This window comes from Lipotes vexillifer, unplaced genomic scaffold (assembly GCF_000442215.2).
Source record: "Lipotes vexillifer unplaced genomic scaffold, Lipotes_vexillifer_v1.1 scaffold951, whole genome shotgun sequence".
NCBI classification, from domain to species: Eukaryota; Metazoa; Chordata; class Mammalia; order Artiodactyla; family Lipotidae; genus Lipotes; species Lipotes vexillifer.
This window is the reverse complement of record NW_006793664.1, coordinates 1,441,225-1,448,579: the sequence shown is the minus strand read 5'-3', so window position 1 is coordinate 1,448,579 and position 7,355 is coordinate 1,441,225. Positions and strand designations below refer to the sequence as shown.

General features: G+C 41.7%; 1 pseudogene; it reads left to right on the top strand.

Annotated features, from left to right (window-relative positions):
* The first annotated feature begins 5,100 nt into the window (after positions 1-5,100).
* LOC103083262 (voltage-dependent anion-selective channel protein 3 pseudogene) lies at positions 5,101-7,201 on the top strand (annotated as a pseudogene).
* The last annotated feature ends 154 nt before the right edge of the window (positions 7,202-7,355 follow it).

The following is a 7,355-nucleotide window of genomic DNA, read 5'->3' as shown; positions in this document are numbered from 1 at the left end:
TTTTCTCAAAAAGGTCTTGATGGAAAAGTGAAATTAGTGCAGCTGGAAAATTAGAAATAAATGACAAACTGCTAATTTAATACTGAGGTAGGTAAAACGGAAGGAGGTCCTTTATTATTTAAAAGTCTTTGAATCTAAAAGGTATGTTTCTAGACACTACTTGCAAAGAGACCAAAACGGAGAGCAAACATTGAGGTGGGTGGAGAAAATGCTTAACAACAATTAGAAATTTGGTCGAAATTCCCCCCAAACAATGCAAAGTTTGTTTTTAAATTTACAAATTTGTTCATTAAACATTTATCAAGCACCTATTGTGTGGCAGCTCAGATATATAAAGATGAGCAAATAGTCTCTTCTCAAAAAACTCCCAGTCAAACTGTCCTGGATTTGGTCAGGGACTACACCATGTTTCAGTTCTGGTCTATGTGGGCAAGTCCCCTTCTGCATAACCACCAGTGACCCATTCCACTCATTTTTTCACATATTTAAACTAATTTAACTAAGTGGTTGTTTCAGTGTCACACAGATATAACCTGTCTCCATATGTTGGAGTGTCCTGGCTCTCAGTCCTGGGCCCTCTTCTCTTCTTTGTACACATTATTTCCCTAGGTGATCTCATCTAGTCTTACCTGTGGCTTTAATGACCATCCAAATATGATGACTCCAAATTTGTGTCTCCAGCCCCTACCTTTCCTGAGTTCCACAGTCAGATTTGCAGTGGCCTATTTGACATCCCACTTGGACATCTAACACACATCTCAGATCTCTCTGGGGACAATGGCACAGATCCTGTGCTCTGGTTGGCCAGCCCTGCTGTAGCAGGCGCTAAACTCTGCCGATGCTGGCACTCCACACAAGAGCAGGAAGGAGGAGGGGCCCACCTCTCTTGGTTGTTCACTTGGCAACTTGCTTATTTCCTCGGTTACTTCTGGTCCTTGTTCCCTTGACTCTGAGCTTGGAATTCTGCCAGAAGCTCCCCTGACCCGATAGCTACCTTCTGAATGTGTTTTGGTTTAGGGTTTCCTCGGTTAATATGACCCCTTCTGCTTTTTATCATTCATGAATTTTTTTCAAAGTTTTAAGTTTCTGGTTGTGCTTCCTATTTTCTCTCTCTCTTTTTAATTCATTCTTTTAATTTTTTAAGGTATTTTTTCTGGATGTTTTGCATGGGGGTAGAAACGTACACTCAGTTTTCCATCTCAATTCAATATCTCTTCTCCCTTTCTTATAGATTCAGTGTTGTACTGAATATAAGCCAATTTCATAACTCAGTTATTTTGTTAATTATTGTCCTGTGCTCTAGGACTAAAATACCTTCAGGAGCTATTGAGATGTGTGGCACTACTGCACCCAAACACTAAGTGACACTCAATTGTTTGTTGAAGTAGAAAGCAATCAGAGGTCTCATGGTTATTTTTTCCTTTAGCTCTGAATTCTCACTTCTCACTTCCTTCACTGTCTCACTCTTGTAATTGGTGGTCTTATGTTTCATACAGTTGCCTCTCCTTTAGATAAAAAAAAAACAAAACATGCATGTGCTTTATGAAGCTTTTGCTTCTCAACACCACCACCCCAGGGGGAAGATTTCTGTCTTTGCAATTACATTATATGGGAAACATTTCCCCAGATTATTTCTTTCTAAATATATGATGTTCTACTATAATTATAATTTTTTAAGCCTTGAAACAAAGTAAAATTGGGTTTGTTTAAGCTGAGAGCCTATGATTGAAGAGAGCACTATATAATTTACTTCTCTAGTTGTTCTGCTATCTTCAGGGTATGGGAAGAAAGAAAAGCTATGTTAACATCCTCTGATCTTAAAATATAATATCCTCCTCTACCTCAGTAGCTAGGCAAGAAGGTTGTGATGGTTAATTTTATGTGTCAACTTGGCTGGGCCATGATATCCAAATATTTAGTCAAACATTAATCTGGATGTTTCTGTGAGGATGGTTTTAGATGAGGTGTACATCTAAATTGGTGGACTTTTTGTAAAGCAGATTACTCTCCATAAGGTGAGTGGGCTTCATCCAATCAGTTGAAGGCGTTAACAGAACCAAGACTTAGCTCCCCCCAAGCAAGAAGGAATTCTGCCAGCAGATAGCCTTCCAACTTGAACTGCAGCATCAACTCTTCCTGGGTCTCCAGGCTGCTGGCCCATCCTGCAGATTTTGGACTTGCCAGCCTGCAGACTAGTGTTAACTGATTCCTTAAAGTAAACCTATTTATATATGTATGTTTTTTTGAAACCTCTAAATTGGCTTGGAGTCCTTGCATATCCTCACAGTGAGGGGTAGATGTTACAGAAATCAGAGTAAACACTACACCTATTCACGTATCTGCTTTGAGACTAGAGGTCAAAATCCCTTCTCTAGAGACCCTGTTGGGATCCACTTGCTCATTACTGCCTTTGTGGACTCCCCTGGACCATGAACTCTATTTGTCTACTAAAAGCCGCGATGGCAGCCTTGCTTCTGGTTCGTTGGGCATTCCCTGGATATTGGATTCAGCTCAATTACCAGAACAACTATGCACAGCTGTGACCTCATGCCTTCATTAAACTCCTAGAATTTGCATTTGCTTCTGTCTCGCAGTCTCCCTGGACTTCCCAGTCACTGGATTGTGCCTTCATGTCCGGAGAAGTAACATTCACTCATTTCGTCATTAACTGGACTCCCAGTCCCAGCCAGTCCAGGTGTTCTGCCCTGCTTCCCACCCAGGGACCACAGCGAACACCACAGATCTTAGACTTGTTTTTCCTGATTGTCATGACAACCTTACAAATTTATGTTTGTGTCCTTTGTTTTAATTTCTAATTTAGTTCCTATATTTTAATGTTATATTCCATAATATAAAGTTGACCTTAATAAGAAGGATGAAATTTTACAAATAGGAAAAGAAAACTCTTTTCCAAAAAGTCAATGCTAAGTATGTCATCACAAACTAATGTTAAACTTGGAAAACACAACTGAGACCTGAGAATTCAAATTAAAAAACTAACTGAGCAGTACTTACCCTTTTAACAATGCAGAACTAGATGTGCACATTCTACTTGAGTCAGTCAGGGGCAAGTCACAGGGTACAAACCTCAGCAGTTATTTTAACAGACAGAATTTAATATAAAGCATTATAAACTAGGTAACTAGGTACAGTAGCTTCCTATTGCTGCTGTAACAAATTATACCACAAATTGAGTGGCTTAAGACAGCACAGATTTATTATCTTATAGTTCTGGAGGTCAGAAGTCCAAACTCAGTTTCACTGGACTAAAATCAAGGTGTCAGCAGAATTGTGTTGCTTCTGGATGCTCTGGGGGACAGTCTGTTTTTCTGTCTTCTCCAGCTTTGAGCGATCTCCTGTATTTCTTGTCTCACTGGCCTCACATCACTCTAGCCTCTGCTACCATTGTCATGCCTCCTTCTCTGACTCTGACCTTCCTGCGCCCACCCATTTTGACCCTTGTGATTACATTACAGATAGTCCAGGATACTCTTCCCATCCCAAGATCCTTAAATTAACTGCAAAGTTCCTTCTGCCATGTAAGGTAACATATTCACAGGCGTGGGGGATTAAGACATGGATATCTTCGGGGGACCATTATTCTACCCATCAAAGTAACTGACAAGGCAAGAACCGCCACACTTCATAGATTGAATCAGCAAGTGCAGGAAGCAGATACCCCGCTAGGGTTCCAATAAAGGAAAGATGTTGGAATGTTTAAAACTTAGATGCTTAGAAAAGGGGCCCACAGAGCAGAAGCCTAGGCTCTGAGGCCCCGATGCCGGCAGCTAGTGCTGGTGTGTCTGCAGGGAACAATGAGGCTGGTTCTAGGAAGGTTAGGAGAGCTGCAAACTGCTGCATCTGGAACGAGCACGGCTGCAGTGGGGAAGAAGCAAGGCTCTGATGCCGACCAGAACAGGAAGCAACCAGGAAGCCCACTGGAAGCCACCAGAAGGAGTAGATCCCTTTCCTCCTTCCCTCCCACCAGTCTTCCTCTAGGGCTCCTTATTGGCAGGAGGGAGCCAGCTGGCAAAAGAAAAATGTATGTAGAGTCCCAGCCCCACCGTTACAAAGCCGAACACAGAAAGTAAGTTGGAACTCGAGAGACAATAGCTTTACAAGTGACACAGGACTCAACTTGATGAAAAGCAGAAAGCATAAATCAACCCATTGTTTATATTAAGCATCCTGGAACCATGACTTTTTCCCCTGAATTCCTTGGGGTTTTTTTTGATATGTTGTAGCCTCAGACCACCTTGAGACATATGTATGGAAATTAGTGTTTTTAGATACACTTTATTTTTTTTGGGGGGGGGGAGATTTTTTTAATAGATCTTTATTGGAGTATAATTGCTTCACGATACTGTGTTAGTTTCTGTTGCACAACAAGGCGAATCAGCCCTACGCGTACACGTGTCCCCATATCCCCTCCCTCTTGAGCCTCTCTCTCATCCTCCCTATCCCACTCCTCTAGGTCATCGCAAAGCACGGAGCAGATTTCCCTGTGCTATGCAGCTGCTTCCCACCAACCAACTATTTTACATTCGGTAGTGTATATATGTCGATTCTACTCTCACTTCACCCCAGCTTCACCCTCCCACCCCATGTCCTCAAGTCCGTTTTCTATGTCTACCTCTTTATTCCTGCCATGCAACTAGGTTCATCAGTACCATTTTTTTTTTTTTAGATTCCATATATATGTGTTAGCATACGTTATTTGTTGTTTTTCTTTCTGACTTATATTCACTCTGTATGACAGACTCTAGATCCACCCACCTCACTACAAATAACTCAATTTCGTTTCTTTTTCGTGGGAATGTAAATTGATACAACCACTATGGAAAACAGTATGGAGGTTCCTTAAAAAACTAAAAATAGGGCTTCCCTGGTGGCACAGTGGTTGAGAGTCCGCATGCCGATGCAGGGGTCACGGGTTCATGCCCCGGTCCGGGAAGATCCCACATGCCGCGGAGTGGCTGGGCCCGTGAGCCATGGCCGCTGAACCTGCGCGTCCGGAGCCTGTGCTCCGAAACGGGAAAGGCCACAACAGTGAGAGGCCCGCGTACCGCAAAAAAAAAAAAAAGAAGGAAACACAAAGAGATGGTCATTGCATTCAGGTCTCTGGAGCTTCCGGAAGAGGCAGATGAGAAGCTGCGCAGCTCAACAGAGGTACTGACAAATTCATGAAGTTAGGAGAAAAGCCTGGAATTCACAGACTACCAAAGAAGAGGATCCCAGGAGCCCCTCTAAGCTTTGGATAAGCTACAAGGCTACACTCTAGGACTAAATGTGAACTCTAAATGAACTGACCTTCAAAGGGACTAAAGCAAGCTTCAGATAATCTCAGCTACTAACAAGAAGAAAAACATAAGTGCTCTATTTAAAGATACCATCATCTTAGACTCCAATTTATCTCCCAATTTTTCATATACAATATCTGCTCCTCATTAAAAAAAAATCAGGAAAATGAGGAGACAAGTTAATGTGATAGCTAACCAAGGGGGGAAAACAATAATAAAAACAGACTTACAAGTATACAAACAATCCGACACAAACCTTAAAATAACTGTACTTAATATGTTTACAGAGATAAAAGGTGAAATTGAGAATTTATGTAGAAAACTGGAAATGATTTTTAAAATGAAACTTCTATAACAGAAAAATTTTATAATGTGCTTAGCAGCTGGAGAGAGAACAGTGAACTGGAAAATCAGTAATAAACATCCAAAATAAAAGCACAGAGGAACGGGCTTCCCTGGTGGCGCAGTGGTTGAGAGTCCGCCTGCCGATGCAGGGGACACGGGTTCGTGCCCCGGTCTGGGAAGATCCCACATGCCGCGGAGCGGCTGGGCCCGTGAGCCATGGCCGCTGGGCCTGCGCGTCCGGAGCCCGTGCTCCGCAACGGGAGAGGCCACAACAGTGAGAGGCCCGCGTATCGCAAAAAAAAAAAAAAAGCACAGAGGAACAAAAGGATAATAAACGCAGAAAAGAGGCTAAGAAACATAGGAGCTATAGTGAAAATTGTATGAGGAATTGGTCCAGAAGAAGAAAGAGAGAATTAGACAGAAGCAATATTTGCCAAGATAACAACTGAGAATTTTCCAAAATGGATGGATGATATCAAACTACAGATTCAAGAAGCACAATAAAACCAAGAAGGTCACTATAAAACATCACACCTAAGCACACCACAGTACAACTGCTGGAGATGAAGGGCAAAAAAGTGTTAAATGTAGCTAACAGAAGAAGAAAAATGACCTTCAAAGGGGCAACCAGACTGACAGCAAAAATATCCTTGAAAAATGTAGGTGAAACAAATACCTTTTCAGACAAACAAAAATGAAAAAAATTCATCGTCAGCAGACCAGCACTAATGAAAATACTGAAAGATGTTCTTCAGCCAGAAAGAAAATGATTCCAGATAGTAGCTCAGAGATGCAAAAAAGAGTGAAAAGAAAAATAGAAGATAAACATAAAGGGAAATATAAACGAATATTGAGGATTGAAACCATAATAGTGAAGTCTTATGGGGTTTTAAATATATAAAAATCAAAATACATGGCAAAACCACTCTGGAAAATAATTTGGTAGTTTCTTAAAAAGTTAAACATACACTTACACGTGACCCAGCAATTCCAATGTCCATCAAATGGTGAAGGTATAAAAAAATTGTGGAATTTTAACACAATAGAATATCACTCAACTGTACCTAGTAATGAACTAACTGATCGATTTTTCTGAACCAGCCATCTGCGAGTGGGCTGTGTCAGTCGTTGAAGGCTGGCTTGCTGACTATCAGATGAGTTTTGATGAGCTTTGACACAGCCAAGTCCAAACTGTCACGGAATAATTTTGCCCTGGGTTACAAGGCTGCAGACTTCCAGCTCCTCACTTATGTGAACCATGGCACTGAATTCGGAGGTTCTATCCACCAGAAGGTTAAGGAGAAGATTGAAATGTCACCGAACCTCGCTTGGGTGGCTGGCAGTTAATGATACCCGTTTCTGACATCACCGCTGAATACAAAGTGACTTATAGAACTTCTCTATCTGCTAAAGTAAGTCATGCCAGCCTGATTGGACAGGGTCATACCCGAACACTTTGCCCAGGAGTCAAACTGACCCTATCTGCTTTGATTGATGGAAGGAACTTCAATGCGGGAAATCACAAGGTTGGGTCGGGATTTGAACTAAGAAGCTGAACGTGGTTTTGAGTAATGCACCAGCTTTGTCCCTGGGAATTAAGAGAAATGAACCCGCTATGTCTTGACCTTAGTCAAGGTCTTCTGTGAAATTTGAAAAGCGTAAGCTTTTATTCTTCCAAAGAACTGTAATCTTGCCCATACTCTAGAGATC